General features: G+C 39.1%; 1 protein-coding gene across 3 annotated transcripts in view; it reads left to right on the top strand.

Annotated features, from left to right (window-relative positions):
* LOC124213015 (calmodulin) overlaps window positions 1-22,134 on the top strand; it is a 107,879-nt gene that overhangs the window by 14,477 nt on the left and 71,268 nt on the right. Inside the window, exon 1 of one of the 3 annotated variants that reach the window (XM_069133372.1) lies at window positions 20,742-20,784. The exons of 1 other annotated variant lie outside the window; for it this stretch is intronic. The gene's annotated coding sequence lies outside the window, so the exon portion shown is untranslated. Of the gene's footprint in view, window positions 1-20,741; window positions 20,785-22,134 lie in introns of those variants that run through there. One more of the 3 variants, XM_069133373.1, reaches the window with a different exon arrangement.

Raw genomic sequence — 22,134 nt, 5'->3', positions numbered from 1 at the left:
GATTAGTAACAGTGAAGGGTCTCGTGGAGCGCGTTAACGGCGATAGGAAATTGGCCGTTAAGTTGAAACACCGGATAGAACAGGATGGCGGAACGTCTGGTGGCGCTTTGAGGAGCTTTCCGATTGCCGCACGTTCGGCGTAAGTCGCTTTACCGAAGCTTAACCGAGTTTGCTCTCTGACAAGCTGACTGTTCCCGGAAAATTCTTGAGACGAGATACATCGCGAACTTTCTTCAACGAATTCCACTAGTCGCTACGTGATGACGAGCGTTGCATTCGGCGCGAAGCCGGCGCCCCTTGGGAGAATCTCTCAATTTGCAGAGTCTATAGTCGGCGGGATGACGAGGGTTTTTCTCTTCCGTTCGTAGGGAGAAGTGGGTACCGTTTTGGCTTCGTCGTGCCGAAGAATAATTCCGAAGCACCGCAGCGTAGCGGAGATAAGACTCGAGAGTCGTTCTGATAATTCTACATAGTTTTTACCCGGGATGATTATAATTTTAACGACTTAACCAGCACGAGATTCTCGTTATTTCGACTCTGTCAGCCTCCTTTCAGCCTTCGAAGAGCGACGGATCAATTCGAGGGGAAAGTTCTTTTGACGGAAAAAACTGGATTCGCGAAACGGCTCACTGTCCATTAATTTTTTTCCCCACCAAACCGAGCGTCCTCGCAGAGACGAAGAGTTTTCCAAAAGTTTGCTTTGCGAGTCGCAGTCTCTGTCCCAGTATATATAGGCATGTACCTACGCGAGTTGAGAACTTACTTCCACCTCTCGTTTTCGAGGGCGTGCTCGAAATACTGATCGGACTGTCTACGTGCTACGAAAAAGGGGTACGACATTTTTTCCCCAAAATGATTCCACCTTTTCCAGAAGGAAAAAAAAATTCAATTAATATTCGAGACACGAACCACACACTCTGTCACTCTCTCTCTTTCTCTCTCTCTGTCTTTCGGTCCTTAACTTTTTTCACGAATAGCGGTGACTAACAATAAGAATAACGTACTACATTTGTGTTGCTTCCAACTACCAGCAATAAGCACCGTGGAAATTCGCTGTCGTGAGACTAATGTTCGTGCCATTTATTTTCATCAAACCCGACGGTTCGTTGAACGGTGGAAAAAAATAGACGTATCGCGGGGATCTTTCTTCATTATACATCGAGCAGCGGAGAAATCGTTGAAACGTATTATTTGACCTCGCTGATACATACAGGTATTGTACGTTTCATCTATCCATCTATAAAGGTATTGATCGAATATCAAGGCATTGAATACTGCGTATTCAAAATAGATGATTAATGAATTTCGATACCTGCCCAGAGTTAGGCGTTCCATATTTTGACGAATATTCGAAACGATGAATATGGAAAATCACGCCTGTATTATACCGTCAGACCATAACGCGTTGAGGCTCACAGGACGGGATGCAAAGACTGGATATTTTCCCATGGAAAGACGTCGCGTTCCGGGAGAAAACTCGTCGGAAAAGACGACAACGGGGGGCGGAAAATCTCGCGGTATTGCATTGAGCGGTATTGATATTGATTTCTCTTTTGTCATCGTCTATTATTTCAGCCATTTCTAAATTCGATTTTCCGACGATAGCGCAGCGAGCAAACGTATCCGTGGTAAATTCAACCATACTTATTGGATTCCCCAAGGAATGACAAACACGATTTTCTCGACATGAGACAACCCGGATAAAAGTTTTGCCTGATGTTTTAGACCTGAACCTACACGTCGTCTGCAGTTTCGTCGTAGAGCACAAAATTTAATCTTTTACGGAATATAAGATGCGATTTCAGAAGGAGTATTCTGCTCGCGACGTGCTCTCGATTTGTATAGGTACGTATAGCTGCGCCGTTTACACGCTCGGAAATTCCGTGTGTTTTCTACGAGGAATGGAAACGTCGGGAAAATGTAGGACATGAAACGCAACGACGTCCGCGTCGTTGGGAAAATTAGTGAGCCGTTAGTCGTTTTACGATCAAGTCGAGACGTGCCGGCAATTTCGAATAATTGTAAATCAATCGCGACGTCGTCGAGTTGTGATTTCAGTCGAACGATACAGGCGCGGATTTGCTTCTTCTTTTACTCCGTATTTGATATACGATCTCAGAAGTCAGCGCTTATTTTCATAAGCATGATATTTCTCGCTCGTCATAATTTTCACATCGTCATGTCTCAGTTGATTTTTGTTTCTTTGTTTTTTGTTTTTTTTGCATACTAGAATTGATAGCGTAAATTAATTGCAGCATTGGACGTCGGTGGTTATTCGCTGAACAAGCGTGACAGCTTTCGGAAATGCAATAAGGAATTTCGGGGCGAAAATTAGGTAAATTGGAAAGCTGCTCAAGCGTGTAAGAAGAGGAGGAGAAAAGCTGGCATAAAATCGGTGAAGTGTGTTCACGACGATGTATCGAAGTGTATTGAAATACGTAGCCGAAGACCTCTCTCGACCTCCTCCATTTCAGGATGATGGAGCGTCTCGTTTTCGGTCCGCTAACTTCCCCATCTTCGATGCCCGCAGGACGTGGAAAATATGGGAAAAATGTGCCTCGTTCATAATTCGTGAATGTAGTCCGTGGATAGGTAAAAGCCTCGATAAGTACTCGAAATTTTGAGAAAATTAGACTGCCAAGTAACAAGCAGTAAAACAATTTAATTGTGTGGATGTTGTGAACCGTTTCCGAGCGGAAAATGTGACCGAAAATGGGAGTGATGCCAGAATTGGTATGTTTTCCTGGGCGCCAGTTAGCTTCCTTTCCTTTATACACGCTTTTTACACAAATGACAACGCTGGTTACTTTTCCAGTCTCGCTAATACCCGAGTTTCGATCCGCGCTGCTCCAATCTTGTCGCATGCATCCAGGAAAGTTCCCTAGCCAATATATTCCAAGCTTGTTTTGCACTGGTTATCGTTAAGAAGAAGAACCATTTTAGGATAGGAAAGGTCGCAAACGCAGATCCCCGTTTTATGACTACTGAATTATTCAGAGACAGCGAGATGTAGCACGTCACTTCAAACCCTCTACTAGACGGCTGTCGTACACGTGTATAATAAACATATTCACCTATATTACGTACGGAACGTAAAATTTCTGGATTATACGAAAATAATACAGCTGTATAGGAGGTAAATAAAAACTTGCATAAAACTTTGCCCCTGGTCATGATCCACGGAGTGAAGCATATAAATCATGTCGTGGTTTGTATCGTGAGTTAACAAACGTCTTTTATCTCTTGAGTATCTTTGAAAATTTTACAACATTCTAATCATTGATATTCGACGCCAGATATAGTATTGAAAAAATTGTTGCGATTTTTGAACATTTCAAACAAAACAGGTAGTATTATCATTTCAGACTTCAATATTCCGAATTCGCAGGATCATAAATTTTCTGATCAGTTACTGTAATGTAACGATATTACATGCGAGTCACATAGAATATAAAGTAATTCGTATGTACGCGCCTTAAGCACATACAACGTTTCAAAATAAAGGGCAAACGCTTAACTCTAGGTGTCACGTCGGTCAAGATCACCTATCCGGTGAAATAAGTGTAACTCTCTCTCTCTGCGAGCCGGGGTCGAAGCGAACGGTCGATATAAAGTCTAGTCCTGTCATATTCACATTCTTATAATTTCGTTAACATTTGGGAAAACAAAACAAGCCAAAAAAAAAAAAAAAAAAGGAATTTGAGACGACGATTCATACAAGAAGTGTAACCCAACGCAATCCCAATCTTTCGGAGCCTGTGAGCCTAAAGAACAAATCCAAATATCTGATCGACGAACGACCACGCAGTATAATCGGTGAAGACCGATTCTATAAAAGGAATATCAAAGAACTTCAACATCCATGATCATCTACGGAGCCGTTAGGCCACCTCTCTTCATCAGAGATATTCCGAGCTAAGTCATCTTTTCATTACTGATTTGTAGGTGGATTGTGCCACAAATCTGTAATAGCCTTCTTAAGTCAGTATTTTATATCTTCGTCTGTTAACTTTATTGTAATCTCACCATAATTTAGAGTCCTTTGTCAGTAGATTCATTCTTTCACTAGAATCATTTTTAAATTTGAACCATAAAGGAAAAGAGAGCCAGTCTTTCGTTAATATGGTACAAAAATTTTACCAGAATAATTATATACAAAACGTCGGTAATCGCATTGAGTAATTTTAACGTGTGAATGAAAGAGTGAATGAGATTTTCTATGATTGCCTGTTCTTTTAAAAGGTTATACCAAAACTCAAATAATCTGTGTTCTACATTGTTTCCTCCTGATTTAATGTATTTTGTTTATTGAATATATGTAGATTTCTAATATAACATAAAATCAAAACGTATCGGTTGAACCTCAAAAAAAAAAAAAAAAAAAAAAAACCGTTACAAAATGGCGCCCGAACATAAAGTTTAGACATAAAGAAAGTAAACATAGGATTAAATTTGAAACTTCGTCGTTGAATGTTTGTATGATTGACCTTAGGTAGTAATTGTAAGAAACATATATTACGCGATAAATAGAAATATAAGAATTTCAAAAGTACATGGCACCAACGATTAAAAGAACACCTGTTAAAACTAGGTCAAGGATCACAAATAAACCAAGGAGGTCAGAACCTGACATATCAAAAGCAGGCAATAGTCAAATACGAAATAATACAGGCGAGATGGAGGGAGAACTGGAGCGTTTGAAGGAGGAAATGGCGAGTTTCGCGGGTTTACGAAATGCGATTGAACAGCTACAGGCACAACAAGCAACTAACGCACAGCTGGCAAACGAAGTCGCATTGTTGAAGCTCCAGAACGAACAACAAAGACAGGCTCTTCAACAGATACAGAATCCAGTTCAACAACCAGTTACCAATAACGATCAAATATCGGTGAGTGAGTTAATAGTAAGTTTGCAACGAAGTCACATTGATGCCAAAGCTCCCGAGTTTACAGATGAAGAAGTTATAAATCCTATTGAATATTTGGAAAATTTGGAAAATTATTTCAGGTTAAAATGTGTGAAGGAAGAGTGTAAATTGTCGATAGTCGAAAGTAAATTATCAGGTAGAGCAAAAATATGGTGGGAAGCGAGTAAAGAAACTATCAACACGTATAATGATTTTAAAGAAGCCTTTAAAAATAAATTTTATTCCATTCCAATCCAAGTTAAAGTCAAAACAAGGTGGAGTTCAAGAAGGTATAATCAACAGGATGGTTCACTTCAAACATATTTTTTTAAACAGCTTAAGGAAGCAAAATACCTATTACCGAAACTAGACCAGTTCGAAATAAACTATACCATTATCCAACAATTACCATATAAAATTCGTGATACTCTAGCAACTGTGAATATGGCGGATACAAAAATAATAGAACAAGCTTTATCGCAATTAGATGTAAATTATGAAGAAAGAAACAATAATAAACACAAATATCAAAATCAAAGTAACAACAATCAAGTGAATAATGTAAACAACATGCAAATTCAACATAAACAACAGCAACAGATAAATAATACAAGTAGGCAACAAAATTATCCAAATGCTGCAAACAACTTTTATCAAAATCCTCAATTTGGTACAAACTTATCACCATGGCAATATCAACCGCAAGTTCAAACATCAACAAGCAACCAAATGAATTTACCAAACGTCAATTATCCACCACCTTATTTCTCAGGAACCAATAATCAGATACAGTCATTACAAACTCAAATGCAAACTAACACCAATAATTTACAAACCAGTCCAAATAGAAATTTAAACTAATAAACAGCTCGATGTGTATAAGTCCGACATCGAGTTGGGATTATGCAAATTTAGTTGAGGACTTAATGCACGAAATTGGTAATGCTGAAGAAAAAATTGAAAGAGTAAAACAAAACTTATCGAAGGGTCCAAATGTAGTAATAAATGTGTTAAATTATCGAATGGTAGCTTTATTTGATTCAGGAAGCCAAGTAACATGTATGTCTGAAAAAGTATATAAATCTCTCAAAGGTAATCATAGTTTAAATGAACTACCAGTTACAAATGTAGTAGTTTTACCAGCAATTGGGAAAAAGCCCACAGCGGTTAAGCGACAAATTTTGGTTGATGTTCATATGGGATCGCAGAAAATCACAACAGCTTTTTTAATTATACCGCATCTGTCTAGTAGTGTGATTTTTGGTAACGATTGGCTTGATATTAATAAAGTAGTTTTAGATTACGGTCAGAAAACAATTAGTATTAAAGGTAAAGTAATAGCTCCACCACTTTTCTCATACGACCGGGAACCTGCGGAAAGGTTGAGCTCATTTGCACAAAACGCGAAAATATATATCAAAATTTTAAGAACTGAAGATTCAGAAAAAGAACATGAAAAAATAGGTAAAGAAATATTTAAAAAGAATTCAAAGAAAGAGAATAATAATGAAGAAAATAAAAATGATGATGAAGATATAAAAACAGTTTTTGAAAATATCACAACTAAAGATCCTGAATGTGATAATGATGATAAAATGTCAGAAACACATGAAAATGTGATGCAAATTGACAATGAATCTGATTGTGTAGAAGAGAATAAAATTGATGAAGAAACAGAAATAAATTTAAAATATATTTTTGTAGAAAATGATGAAATTGATAAAAATATTTTAGTAGATAAGGAAAATATATGTGTAGCAATAAGTGAATTTGATAAAATTGCATCGGTAGATCAAAGAGATAATCCGAGAAATAATGAATTAGAAAATCTAAATTTGATGTGTGTAAAAAATAATATAAAATGTAATGAATCTGTATTTCAAAATGTAAACGAACATGAACAAAATAACGCAGAAACAATAGAATCACAAGACCATAATTTTTACAAAAAGAATTTAGTTTGCCAGAAAACAGTAGAATCGGAAGATCACAATTTTTTGAAAGATAAATTGGATGAAAATATCGAATCAATTTTAATAGAACAAATTCAAGTAACAAGATCTCAAACAAATGATCAAAACTTTTTCGAATCTGTCCGGTCGATCGCGAATAATCTTATGGGTACAAGTGAAGAGCAAAAAGCTGAGCTGGAAAAATTGCTAATTAAATATGAAAAACTATTTTCAGAGAAAGCCGGATGTACAAACATTTATGAACACTCTATCAAATTACTAAAAGACAAGCCAATCGTTAAAAAATCATACCCGGTACCATTTAAACTTAGAGAAGCAGTAGATGCAGAGATAAAGAAAATGCTTCAAGCAGGAATTATAGAAAGATCAAATAGTCAATACTGCAATCCATTGCGAATAGTACAAAAGAGGGAGAATGGAGTGAGGTTATGTTTAGATGCCAGATATATAAATGACATAATTGAGTCTGATAACGAATGTCCACCACCAATAAATGAATTATTAAGAAAATATCATGGTGTAAAATACATGACATCTACTGATCTAACACATGGATATTGGCAAATCCCGCTAGAGAGAAATTCACGTCAATATACAGCTTTTTTACACGGTGGCACTTTATACCACTTTTGCAGAATTCCATTTGGTCTCAAGACGGCAGGAAGTGGATTCATACGTGCCCTAAATATGGCATTAGGTAATGAATTTACCTCCTTTCTGACTTGTTATATAGATGATCTTTTAATAACCTCAACTGATTTTGATTCTCATATGAAACACCTAAGCCTAATATTTGATCGTTTAATGAAACACAATTTTACACTTCGTCTAAATAAGTCACTTTTTTGTAAGAAGTCAATCGCATTTCTCGGATACGTTATAACACCTGAGGGAGTTAGTCCCAACCCAGACAAAATCAAGGTGATTAGAGAATTTCCAGTACCAACAAGTAAATTGATTTTACAACGATTTTTAGGAGCGTGTAACTTTTACCGGCAGTTTAGCATAAAATATTCGAACTATGTCACGCCCTTGAGAGATTTATTAACAGACAATACACCGTTTAGATGGACAGAGAAACATACGAAAGCATTTAAAGAGATAAAGGAAAGTTTTATAAACTGTGTAACCCTTAATCACTATTTACCTGGCGTCATATGTAGAGTACAAACAGACGCAAGCGATCTTGGAATAAGTGCGATTTTGTACCAAATTGATGAGGAAGATAACCATAAAATTATTTCACTTATAAGTAAATGTTTGTCGAAAGCAGAATTAAATTACACAACTACGGAAAAGGAATTACTGGCAATAATGTATGCATTAGATAAATTTAGAATTTGGTTAATTGGAAGTCCATTTGAAATAATAACAGATCATAAAGCATTAACTTTTATAAATACAGCACCGTTTTTAAGTCCACGATTATCACGATGGGTTGTAATCTTACAACAGTACACATTCACAGTCAAGCATTGCAAAGGAAAAGATAATGTGGTGGCAGATTTTTTCAGCCGAAATATCAACGGGAAACAAAGTACAAACGAACGTAACAAGTTACTAATAGCAAAAATAAACCAACTGCTAGTAGATAATGTAGAACTCGAACTAAACAAAATCGCATCTCAAACTATTAAAATGAATCCAACGTTGATAAGAAACCTGAAAAATTTAAAACAATTGCAAATAAAAGATGAGGAATTGAAAAATATCATAAATAAATGCAATACAGATTCATCTGATGGTTGTTACAAAGTACATGAAGACTTGTTGTTTTATAAAAGTAAATTCGATCAAAATTGGCGAGTAGTAATCCCACAAAGTATAGTAGATTTACTCGTAATTTCTGTACATGAAAAAATAGGTCATATGGGTGTATATAAAACATACCAATATATTAACAGATATTATTACTGGCGAAAAATGAGAGAAGGTATCAAAAAACGTATTCAAGCATGTGACACATGTCAAAGAACAAAGGCATTATCCTACAGCATGCAAGGAAAGTACAAGCAGGTAACAGCTGATCACCCGAACGAATTGACTACAATTGACTTCTATGGCCCTCTGCCGAGATCTATTGGGGGAGTCCAATATTTGTTAGTTGCAATAGATGCATTTTCAAAACTAGTTACGTTATACCCCATAAAACGAGCTACTACAACAATAGCATTAAATAAAATAATCAACGAGTACTTTAAAAACGTAGGAAAACCAAAAAGATTGCTATCCGACAATGGAACTCAATTCACAGCTGCTAGATGGAAAGTCGAATTAGAAAAACAAGGAGTAGAAGTTTGCTATTCATCAATTAGACACCCACAATCCAATCCTACTGAACGAGTGATGAGAGAACTGGGGAGATTTTTCCGTACCTTCTGCAATGATAAGCATACTAGATGGGCAAAATATGTCAAAGAAATCGAAAAATTATTAAATTTAACAACACACCATAGCACCGGTTTTATTCCATACGAACTTCATTTTAATAAAACAGCGCATGATGAATTAACAAAAATTGTAAAATTTCCAGACAGAATTGAAAATAGTCACGATATTAAAATATTGTTAGCCAAAGAAAACTTGAAGAAAAATTTTGAATATAGAAGCCGGAATCAAAAATCAATTTCAACTGTAATTTTAAATGAAGGAGATCTAGTTTTACTACGTGTACCATATCCATCCTCCGCTATCGATAAATTAACACACAAATTCTTCCATTTGTTTAAAGGTCCGTACAAAATAAACAAAAAAGTTAATGAAAATGCATATAATTTAATAGATACAAAAAATAAAAACAAAAACTTGGGAACTTTCAATCGTGTGAGTTTACGCAAATATTATCAGCCCACAAATCCAAGTGCTAAATAACAGATAATTTTTTGTAATGAAAATTCACGAAAAACTCGTCATGAATCCTTCAAATGTTCTAATAAGTCCAACATGCATAGATTATAGAATTTTTTAGATGTAAGTCCAGTTAAACAAAATGTTTGCTAAAAGAAAATGTGATTAGATTTTAAAATGATAATTTTAATGATGAATGATGAAGGATGAATGGATTGAATGATTGATAAGTAAGAAGTAATTTAAAGAGAGGTTTTTAGATTTTACTGCAAATATAGGATAACGAGTAATTTTCGATATTTTCGTTCTCACAACAATCTCGAAAATGGGGGGGGTGATGTAACGATATTACATGCGAGTCACATAGAATATAAAGTAATTCGTATGTACGCGCCTTAAGCACATACAACGTTTCAAAATAAAGGGCAAACGCTTAACTCTAGGTGTCACGTCGGTCAAGATCACCTATCCGGTGAAATAAGTGTAACTCTCTCTCTCTGCGAGCCGGGGTCGAAGCGAACGGTCGATATAAAGTCTAGTCCTGTCATATTCACATTCTTATAATTTCGTTAACATTTGGGAAAACAAAACAAGCCAAAAAAAAAAAAAAAAAAGGAATTTGAGACGACGATTCATACAAGAAGTGTAACCCAACGCAATCCCAATCTTTCGGAGCCTGTGAGCCTAAAGAACAAATCCAAATATCTGATCGACGAACGACCACGCAGTATAATCGGTGAAGACCGATTCTATAAAAGGAATATCAAAGAACTTCAACATCCATGATCATCTACGGAGCCGTTAGGCCACCTCTCTTCATCAGAGATATTCCGAGCTAAGTCATCTTTTCATTACTGATTTGTAGGTGGATTGTGCCACAAATCTGTAATAGCCTTCTTAAGTCAGTATTTTATATCTTCGTCTGTTAACTTTATTGTAATCTCACCATAATTTAGAGTCCTTTGTCAGTAGATTCATTCTTTCACTAGAATCATTTTTAAATTTGAACCATAAAGGAAAAGAGAGCCAGTCTTTCGTTAATATGGTACAAAAATTTTACCAGAATAATTATATACAAAACGTCGGTAATCGCATTGAGTAATTTTAACGTGTGAATGAAAGAGTGAATGAGATTTTCTATGATTGCCTGTTCTTTTAAAAGGTTATACCAAAACTCAAATAATCTGTGTTCTACATTGTTTCCTCCTGATTTAATGTATTTTGTTTATTGAATATATGTAGATTTCTAATATAACATAAAATCAAAACGTATCGGTTGAACCTCAAAAAAAAAAAAAAAAAAAAAAAAACCGTTACAGTAAGTTAATGATAATTGACTAACCTTCAGAATTTGTCATTTGATAATCAGAGTCTTACCAAGAAGAATTCAATATTAGTGATTTGTAGAAAGGAATTTAAATAATTTTCATCCGAATATTAATGCTTGAACAATATTACAATAAATCCAGTGAAATAAACCATTTTTATTTATTCCCTTGTGGATGCATTGAAGAGATTCTCTGGTTTATATGTAGCATCTTCGTCTTGCGGTGGATCTGGAGATAAAATATTTTTCTCTCCAAGTTCGCAAAAAATGCCGTAGATAGGGTCTAGTACGATTTATCGCCTGCTGGTGTGAACGAATTTAAAATGACGCGATTCGAAAAATGTACAAGTGAAAAAAATATGTACAAGCATATATTTTATACTGTATATTTACCGTATCAGTACAGTGAAAACCGATAACACACGAGAGAATGCAAATGCCGTTTGAAGTTTGTTTATAAAATTATATATATAGATAGATAACTAGATAGATTTGAATAAATCAGGAAAGATTTTGCATATTCTCGTGCATTCGGATATGTAAGTTAAACCTGAATTTCTTATGAGTAAAAAATAGAAAATTTAGTAACACCGCATCAGTGAAATGCGGCGAGTTGTTTGCCGACCTAAGAAAATTTCCGAGACTCGACATCTCATTCCGAAAAATACAAGACTTGTCAGCAGGAATTATAACCGTTGCACGAGGAATCGTCGTGGTAGAGAAAAACTTGCGCATAGAAGTAAGTTCGGTAAATTTATGGCTTTCATCCACTTACGCCTGAAAGTGAGTGTTTTACCGAAGGCACTCGGGGATCGGCTAAAGTAGGTATACACAGACGAGTCTTTTCCCTCTCTTTCATCCCGGGTAATACGGCCTCCGTACATTTTTCCCGATATATGTTATTGCAGGTTCCGAGAAGTTATTTCTCCTCGCCTCCTACATTTTCCGTATTCTGCCGTAAAATATTTCCCGAACCCGGCCCGTCGCTTCGCTCCAAATTCACTGATCAAAATTCCCTAATGTCTGAGATGCAATTATAATAAAGCGTTGACTACTGAGAATGATCGCGTTAATTTCGCACAAGTTTAAACGCCGGTTTTCATCAATTTTCACGCGCTAATACCATCGGCATAAAGAAGCAGGACACGAAAATCCCGACGGCATTCGGAAAGCGCTTAATCCGTTCGACTAGCTCGCCGTAACGTCGCCGAGTAATTAAACGATAAATAAGCTTCTTGGTCTCTGACACGGATATCGTGAAATATATAAGGCGTTGGCTGGATCTAGGATAGATTTATGTTGCGGAGAACAAGGGCAAAGGGCGGGAGGAAGCGATGGGTCGAAATACCGGAGAACAACTTGCGTAAATTACAAGTATACCTCGCCACGCTGAAACACCTTATGCCGCACCTTTTCCCACTCATTACTCTACTTGATTATTATATTACTGCCGCGCTAAAGCGCACTCAGCGTGATCGAATTGATGAGAAATAATCAGCCACTCAATTAAGCATTTTTACAGACAAAAAGTATTCCTCAGTTGAAAAGTAATTCAAGACTGTATCGGAAATTCTCATCGATAAATTACATTAATCATTCCGTTCTAAAAGATGAAAAGAGTCCTGCAGGAAAGAAGATAGACGCACAAATAAAAAGCTCGAAAACTTGGGTTAATTTTTATCGTACATCAAAGCGAAATGACAAACAATGGGAAGATATTCAAGTAGATCTTATTTCCATGGAAATATCATGAAGGCGAGTAGCCGGTTATGATATTTCCCCATTTCCAATATCGTCCCACGTGTAACGTGCATGTACCTACATCCAAAAATCGAGATTTTCTGTTAATATCGAGTGGCACCATCTGCGCCATAGGACCTTCGGGATAATATCCCTTTGGCTCGCGGCGAGGCCGTCCTTGTCTGCAGGAATAATTTACACGCCCACGTTCCGGTGTGTGCACGTACTTTGACATTATCTCGTGTCTATGGAGCAACTTGATGCAGACGGGGTAGTCAGCGATGCCACTCACGTGCTCCGTAGCTAGTTTTACCCTCGTACCGAGGCCAAGGTCGTTAGTAATTGAACGGATGAAACAGGAGTACCACATTACTCTAAGACCGTGGTAAAGTTTTTCGGTTTTGTACCAGCGATTCAACGCTTCGATTTCAAGTCGAAATACATTGTCGGTAAAAGGACGAGGTCGGAATTTAATCAACGCGGAATTTGGTTCCGACCCGATCGAATATTTGGGCAGCTACGCCGCTGATCAATTCCGTAGAATAATCTGTCGAATAAATACATTCATAACGAGATTTCATCGTGCGCGGTAATGTTCATCAACGCCTTTCCCTTCCGGCTATTTTATTTTCGGTCCGAAACAAAATGCGAACTTTATTATGCGATAATGATTAGCAATGCAGCTGACGTGAGAGATTCGGAGTCATTGTCACATAATTCGTATAGAATTGAAGTCGCATTTTCATTCGGACGGAAAGCAAGGTAGCCGGAAGAGGAAGGCATTAATGAACATTACTGTACATTGATTTTTTTTTCTTATTCATTTATTCTGAAATGCCTGTGACAGAATCAATGGATGCTCGAGGTGCCCGATTTCTTTTGACGCTTATACAACGGGAAGTTTTGTTTTGCTCAATAATTAAATCCCGAATTGTTACGGAATTGAAAAAAAGCTGTGTGTTTTTTCTTTCGCAGGTAAGTGAGCCTCGCCTGCTAAGAATATGTCCAATACTTCACTCAATCGGTAAGTTTCACCCAACTCAAGCGTCGGTTATCGCAAGCTCTGGAAGCTCTGAGCGTTGTCAGCAACGCAGAGAATAAATTCCGCGAGCTCCCGTTACCGACGATCCGGGCAAAGCTCGAGGACCGTTGATAAGGCGTTTCGTACCATCGTGAAAAGCGTGAAACGCGCGATTCGCACGCCAAGTTTTTCTCCTTCTTTTCCCGCTGAAGTTCGTTATACCATTAAAGGGTACAATCTCGACCCTTGGTCCTGAACTGTGAAAGCTCTCGCTCTGTAACATCGATTTTCGAAAGCTCACTCAAGCTGAGCGTAAATGATCGCCTTGCAGCACTTGGCGGAGTCCGATACTCGCGAATGAAATTTCATGGCTACAAATTGATGAAATCACGACCTGTTTGCCAGACTCCTTAACCCCAGACCAAAGTTTTTGCATACGTATTCAAGCAGTCGAGGCGTCGACGAGGATCAAGCGGGGCTTTACGTTTTTTCGACCCTCCTGCAATCGCGGGAGCTTTTTTTATCCCGACAAATTCAACTCTGAAGGGATCACGGCTTTGTAACCTGATCCCGGCTACACAGATATCATTCCGAATATCGGCTCTCTCTTAGGCTGCAAGTGCCAGAAGATCGAATTTTTACTAAGTGAAAAATTTACCGAGACAAAAAATTGAGTGACTGTAATAAAAGGGTACGAGTGAGATAAGGAATACTAACGGGGATAAGAATTATCTTTCAATCGGAAGATACCTGAATCATGGAAAAAGCGGGGAGTGAATGCCGCGACCGATTGGACATTTCTTACATTCCTTTTTTAGTCTATAATGGGCTTTCAGATATCCACGGACGTGAAACGAAATGATTCTGGCCAATTTCACGCTAAGTAGACGTGAACCTCCAACAGGTCTCATGATTAGTCGGTCAGTCACCCTATACCTATCACTGATTGCAATGTGTATTTGACGTGATTTAAAAATGTACGTAATTTTGTATGCAGAATACATTCAGAATGTTTGAAAGAAATATTCGTATATATAATATACATCAGAAATAACGAATACACAAATTTTTCAAACCTGAAGTAGAAAGCGCGTCCTTTGCCTGCAGCCGAATGAACCGTGTAAAATTGTTAAAAGATGAGTGACTCACGACGTCAGCCGAGGAAAGCAAGGAAAGCTTCCGTGTAGGGCTTTTCCACGAGCTTGATCGTCGGGCGATTGAACCAAACTTCGTGTTCTTTTGTGCCTCACCCACAGCGTAGAAGATTAGCAGCGCTCCTTTAGGCACGGGCAAAAAAAAAAAGAAGAAAAGAAAAAGAAAAAACGACCCGGCTGACCGTTCACCAAGCAAGGCGATACTCAATCACCGGAGTGATCGCCTCCGTCTAGTGTAAGGAACTCCCCTGGCCCTCTTCTTCGCGTCACCCTTATCCCTTGCTCTTTCAATTTCGTCGGCTGCGTACATGGAGCACAATCGTTTTTCCTATGCAAACACGCGAGCACGTTGAATGGGATCTTTGAACTGTCACAAGATTGCGAACGGATTTCGGTTTCGTGGATAGCTAATCTCGTTTGGCTGTTCAGCTTTTTGTCGTTGAGGATATTTATTTTCTTTGTTGTTTTTTCAGTAACTTAGAAGTCATCGTTATTTTTCGCACTCTAAACTCGAACTTGGCTATTAATTATTAAGACGAGCTCGTTAACAATCCTCAGACAGACGGAATAACATCATTTTGTACCTAGCTAGGTTTTAGATGAAAAAGAAAAAGAAGACAATTCCATTCGTCTCAAGGATGGCAAACTGCTGACATTGCAAAATCGTTGGCGAGTGCGATGAAAAATATTGAAAATAACGTATTCCCGACTTTGCCAAGAGATAAATAAGGTGCAGCGGGGGTTGAATTAAAACTGAATAATGCCATTCGCCCGGCATAATGCTCCTGGTGAAATTTAGTCCTAATAATGTTTAAATTTCGCGTGGTCATGCCTCGGCATATGACGCATTTGCATAATATAATAAACGACGGCTGGTTGTATCAAGTGGTTATAAAAATTCTGCGAGGATCGTCTTCAGGGGGCCAAATTACTTGGGAGAAAAGAGGGATACAAATTTATTTCACAGTACTACCGGATTCCGCGAGATCATCTTCACGGCACCTCGGTATCATATTTCATCGACGAGTACTTGGTAACCGTCCTCAGGTACACACTTTTGCAAGTTGGCTTTCTACGCCGACCCGACGAGAAGAGACGCTCGTATCGCGTGTGAGCAAGATTGATGCCGGAGACACGCGTTCCGAGGAAATAGAACTACCGTAGTAACCCTTCTCAAGACGCGAAGTGACTGCCCTACGAAAAGGGTGATCGAAATCCGTACAAACATCTCACGCGTCACGCGAAACGATTTTGCAAGTGTTGCAAATTATCGTCGTTCGCCCGAAATACAAGAGAGAACAAAATTAGTCTTACATATTGACAATTTTAATGGCGATGGAAATTCCTCAAGAAAAACACGCACGCTGGAGTCGATCGATGCACGATTCCACAAAAATTTCAAACGAATTGAACTCGTCGAAGCGGAAAACGAGACGCGCTTTTGTCGGGCGAGTCCTAATTATTACTATTATTATAATTATTATTATTATTTTGCGAAAACGTAGTAAACCAAACAGATAGTTCCAATGTTTCAACAACCACAGGATGTAATGTCGACAATTGTAATCACGCTAAATAGTTACTAGTTGCACGGTATTTTCGTGTACCTAATTTAGAAAATATTCAAACCGTAATTATATCGTAAAGTAATATATTTATTTTTCTATGAGTTTCTAGTAATTAGGAAAAATGTGATTCTTCTCAGTGACGAAATCAATCGATTTTCGGGGGGTAAAAATCGGAGTGGTAACAACCGTGCACATCGGACAGGGGCGCGTTAGCCGGCAAGTCTCGTAGTTGTAAAGTGGTGTTTCTCACGAGATGAAAAATAGCAGCTCAGTCGGTGCGACTCAAGTCGTCACATTTCTTGGTCGGGGTGGAAGCCGACCTCTCAATCACGCGACGTCAACCCTTGGCGTGGCTTTCTATCCGACGCGGGGCGAGCCGTGGGCTCATTGTCAATTTGAATACTTCTGAAAGGAGACGAAGCAGCTTTGGTACCGTGGCAAAACGGGTAACCGACGTGACTCATTGTTCGCCCGTTGATTCTCGACTCGTGCTTTCCCCATTTTCACCCCTTGATTACCGGATTCAGGCGAGAATATTCGTGGCGTGCGATTGAAAATGAAGACGCGTCTCGGAATATATATCTCGCCGATATTCTGACCCGCTGCGAAATTCCGGAAACGCGGCATCGAGCATATCATAGAAAAGATTTCGGGGTTGAAATTGGTGCGGGGCGACGGAAAGAAGCGTTCTATACCCGAGCCAAGATGTGACTAGCATGCGATACCCAGTATTTTCTTTGGACATGGTCACCGAGCCTCTTTTCCCGAGGAATATCGCTGAAGCCCGGACAACATTCTGCCGAAAGCCAAGATTTTATTGTCCTTCGCCCTCCGCCCACCCACGCCTCTTAAAGGCACCTCGATATCCGCACGAGCATTCACCGAATCTATACTTTAAACTCTTCTCCTCCCTCTTTATCGCCAAGATAAGGATTAGAAATCTGTATTCGCGCCTGTTCCTCCTCGTCGCTTATATTTCCGAAGCAGATCCCTGCGACGAGTTCTTTCTTTCATTCTTCCCAGAACATGCAATTGCCAGACAACGAATAGCACTTTTCTACATCGTCGATACCGGGTATTGATAATTATGGGATATTGAGGAGGTGCAGGAGTTTTGTCCATGCGGATATGGGCTGAACCAATTAGGAATATATTAATTAATACGAGGTACGAGCTCCGCCTAGCCTCTTTTAAGCCGCTTATAAATTTCAGCGTTGTTTGCCTTGCCTAATGCATATTTATGTCGTCCCTCAAAGCACGAGGGGGTGGCTGTGCCTATATGCCACGAACGACAGACAACAACGCTAGTGACGATAATGGTTTGAGCCCATTATATGTATACGGTTTGCCGTGGCGCTAGTCAAGGCGACAATTAGGACCTCGTATACAATACCTGCCTAGTGTGGGAAACGGAGATACTTGAATGCGAGGCACGGTTTTTCCGGAAAGAGGTGCAAAAGACGTCGGTGCAATTGTTTCGATAGGAGAATGTGTCGCGCTTCTTCCATTTTTCAAATACCCGAGCAAAAATCGTGACTACTTAAAGATGAGAGAAGAAAAAAAACCACCTGCGAGGTTATGAATATTCACGCGGTAGTTAGGATAACGAGAAAATAGAGGACGCGGAGGGGATGAAGAAATCGGAAGTTATACCGCGCTCCAAAATGGGCAATGGAGCTCGTGAGACTGCCTCGGATAAATGATCGCTTCTCGAAATTGCGCTCTCGCCGGTATCCGACCCTTCGCGTCAATCAACCGACGGTATTTCCATTAAACGGTTATATACATTACAGGCTGGACCACGGTATTTTTAATGGTTAAAATAACTCTCAGCGTTCCGGCGAAGTGCACGCGTTGATAAGAAATACAATTGCCGTTTATTTGGTTTGACAACCTCTCCCTCCCTGAAGAGATTCCTAAAAGTTTTACAACATACGTTGCTTTCAAAATGAGAGTACCTAATGTTTTTCTTTCGATACGTTGGACGTTCACGCTGCATTCAAATTTTTGTAACACCTGTGTGAATAACATCTCATGAAACAATGGAAACCGCACAGGCAGAAATAATTGTGTACGGAGTAAACTATGGAGGTAACTCTATAAACCCCGTAGAGTTCTGTTGAGAACCAGTTACAAATAGGATGTTGCTTCCAGTTTTCAGTCGCATAGCTGCCGAGCAGACGAGTGCTTGAAGTTGCATGTACCAGGTCGGTTCCATAATATTGGCCATTTGCAAAGTTACACAGGATTTCGCTGAGCGAGAAAATCCACTCGCCCACCTGCCGGGAACGAATTTTCTTCACTTCCACGCCTTTTTCAGTCTTCGTTCTTTCGGTTAAACACTCGGAATGAATTCAAGCGAAGTTAAAAGACCGATTTTGAACCCTCGTATTACAGTAAGACAGTGACGTCAATATCCCTGATTCAAGAATCGTTTCAGTAAATCCTTGCGCCGAAAACGAGATAGCTTTTGCGCAGATTCGGAGTGAAAATTCGAGCTTCATGTACTTCCCCGCGAAGGAGACGGTGGGTATTAAAAAAGGATCGAACGCCTCCCGGGATGTGAGAAAGATTCATCAAAGGAAATCGTATATCTATTTGCCAAACATCAACAAGAGTTTTCTGATAAATCCATGCAATTATTTTCCCGCGTTTGCCGATGGATCAAAAACAAATATAGACATTTGGATTGGGCGAAACTCTACGATTCATGAGCTATCGTTCATCATGCTTTTCCTCGGCGAGCTTCCCGCAATGCGATTACGTTTTTGCAACTAGTATAATCTACTTTCGATCGGTAGCAAGAACGGTTTACTTCAGGAGATTATAATCGCGGTATAAACTGACGAAGGTCGGAAGCGAGAGCTCGCAGATTTTGAGTCAATTTTTTATGACCGAGATCATAACGTCAGCACAACTTGACCCACGTGTATGTACACACGCGGTTTACGCAAGCAGCCTCGAGCACTTTTTGTCAGTCTGCAAGCCGACCGTATGGCAAAAAGGCGCCTTGCTGGCCAGCCCGGATTCATTGAAGCCAGGGGCTCATTCATGCACAGCTTCGTCGAGCAAAGAACGTCGCACCTATACGTGTAATAACCACCGTAGGACACGCTAGAGTTGCCTGATATAATCCACCCGCGATTTGCCAAGGCCTGTTTAAACGGCAATAACGCGAACCGACTTCATTGCGCACCGTTTCGAAGCGCACTTTCTTCTTTCTCTCGTTACACAGGATTTTTACAACGTTACAAGGTGACTCCGGACAATGTTGCAATAACCGGTCAAAGAAGGTTACATCTTTTGCGGCCTCGCAGCGTATTATAATAGTCATTTTAATTGGTTCGGTCTTTAAAACTCAGAAATTGGTTCTTACCTTCGAGATAAGAATCTTGTTGTCGGATTTGCACATACCAAGGTTAAAATTAAAGTAAAAAGGGATCCGATGATATTCTTACCAGACAGTTCAACCAGATTGAATAGTGCTTATGATACAATTAACTTTTGCAAATCATATCATTTTCTCGCGATACGTTTGTTAGAGATCGTAGTGACTTGGATTCAATGAATGGTACCGACAATATTTGACAGAAATTTTGTGCTTTCACATGAAAAACCTGTTACAGAAAGATAAGAATGAAACTTTTTGGATAAACGAAAAAAAGAAATTGCGAGTGCGCAGAATGCTGCTATGAAATATGATTTCTAAAAATCGATAAGATTAAGAAATAGGATCGTGATCGGATCGTTCTGGGTCAAGTAAAGAATTATTATTCTTATCATATCATTTTTTACATCGCTCTTTCATTTCGCATCTCCCAGAATGACGAATCTCTCGAATTGTGATCTCGACGGGTCAAAACGGAGATGAAGGAAGGAGAGTCCAAAATAATTCCATCTACTCGGAGCCTGGGTTTGGTGCGGTTGAATCGAGGCAAGAAAGGCAAAGAAAGATAGAAAAAAGGGATTGAAAGCAAAAACTTGTTGAAAAAAATTCGAATATTTCCCTTGTAGGAATTCGCGCGTCTGATATCTCACCGGGTGTATTTCAGTCCGTGGCATAAGTATCTACTAATCATTTGTCCGAGTCTTACCCTGTGACCCGAAACTGTTACTGACTGTAGTGGCGGTATACTCGGAGCTTTCACGAGCTTGCGCAGTGGCGTATAAATTGAGGGCGCTGTTGAGAGGGGCGCGTGGTTGTCGAAGGGGTGTCAGTCGCGGCCCATCTGCCCTCTGCCAGACACGTAAGTCAGTCACAATATCATACATAGCCATTACCGATGCCCTGACAAACGTATGAAAAATAAACAAACGAGGGAATGGACAAGGCCAGGTTTTCAAGGTTTAAAAAGCGCCGGCACTCGGCTGGTAAATCAGAAGGTTGTTCCGCACACCGAACCCGCCATAAAATGCAGGATTCGATCGCGGATCGGGGTGATTCGTACAATTACCGGTTCTTCATTCCATGTTTTCAACAACATTCGATCTTTCCAATCACGTCATACTTTTTGTGTCGCTTCACCGCGCTCTTCACAGGGAACGTATTGTAACTAAGCTCATCCGGTGTTTCAACGATCGAGTCGGAGTTTACGCATGTACATTTTTTACACGCCTTGTGCCGCGCTATTTAATCGACTGCCACAACGCCGCGTTTGCTAGTTTGTGTCTCGACTCTGTGCCACCGCATTCCGAACGTCCGTAGGTGTGGAAATTCCGCTGAAGGATTTTACCGCGATTGATCTTAAAGCATGTATTAAATTTATTGGCGTTTTCAACGCCCGTGAAGCTTTGAAAACAACAAGATATCACGCGTGAACACGTGAAAAAAGTTTTAAGAATATCTGTAAATGCGAAACGGTTTAATTTTTTTTTTTTTTTTTTTTTAACAGAAGAAATTCAAGGGGAGGAAAAGTGAAGAAAAACACGGTGTGAAATTTAACAAAAATCGAATTTTATGGAAATTTTTCCGCTCTTGATGCCAACGGATAGCGAATAATGGCAGAAAAGCATTTCCTACGCCAAGTAGTGTTATCCTCTGTCAACTTTTTTTGAATCAAATTGCGTTAAGCACGTTAAGTCGATCACTACAGAATTCAAGCAGTGTTCGAATGTACATCGAGATTTATTTTTCGATTATCGATTTTTTTCTCTCGCAGAGTGGTTACAATTTGTTTGAAGTGTAATTTAATTCTCGGATGTAAAGGAAGAGAAAATATTCGAGAACGTTTATTCAGGGCTAATAATTCCACGGGTAGATAAGCCCTGAGCTTATAATTCATAAATTTATATCCCACAAGAAATTGCATGACAGTTTATGGCTTGTAATTACAGTAAGTTTCCCGGTCAAGTTTCGCAGAGTAAACGCCGCGGCAATAAGCAATTACTGCAAATGGGGATTATTAATATCGCCGTATACGTGTTAAATTATAGAGATTAACAAACTTTGGACACATCGGACAAAAGAACGAATAATTCGGTGTATTTTTTACTTGTTTAAATAAATTTTTTTTTCTTTTATTAGTAATCCGTGTTCAACAACTCGGCGCCCCGAGGCAACGATCCACATTGTTTTGCGACTGAAAGTTGATATCTTG

The sequence above is a fragment of the Neodiprion pinetum genome, chromosome 2 (genome assembly GCF_021155775.2).
Source record: "Neodiprion pinetum isolate iyNeoPine1 chromosome 2, iyNeoPine1.2, whole genome shotgun sequence".
NCBI lineage: Eukaryota > Metazoa > Arthropoda > Insecta > Hymenoptera > Diprionidae > Neodiprion > Neodiprion pinetum.
Note: the sequence above shows the minus strand (reverse complement) of the source record. Positions and strands in the feature narration are given on the sequence as shown.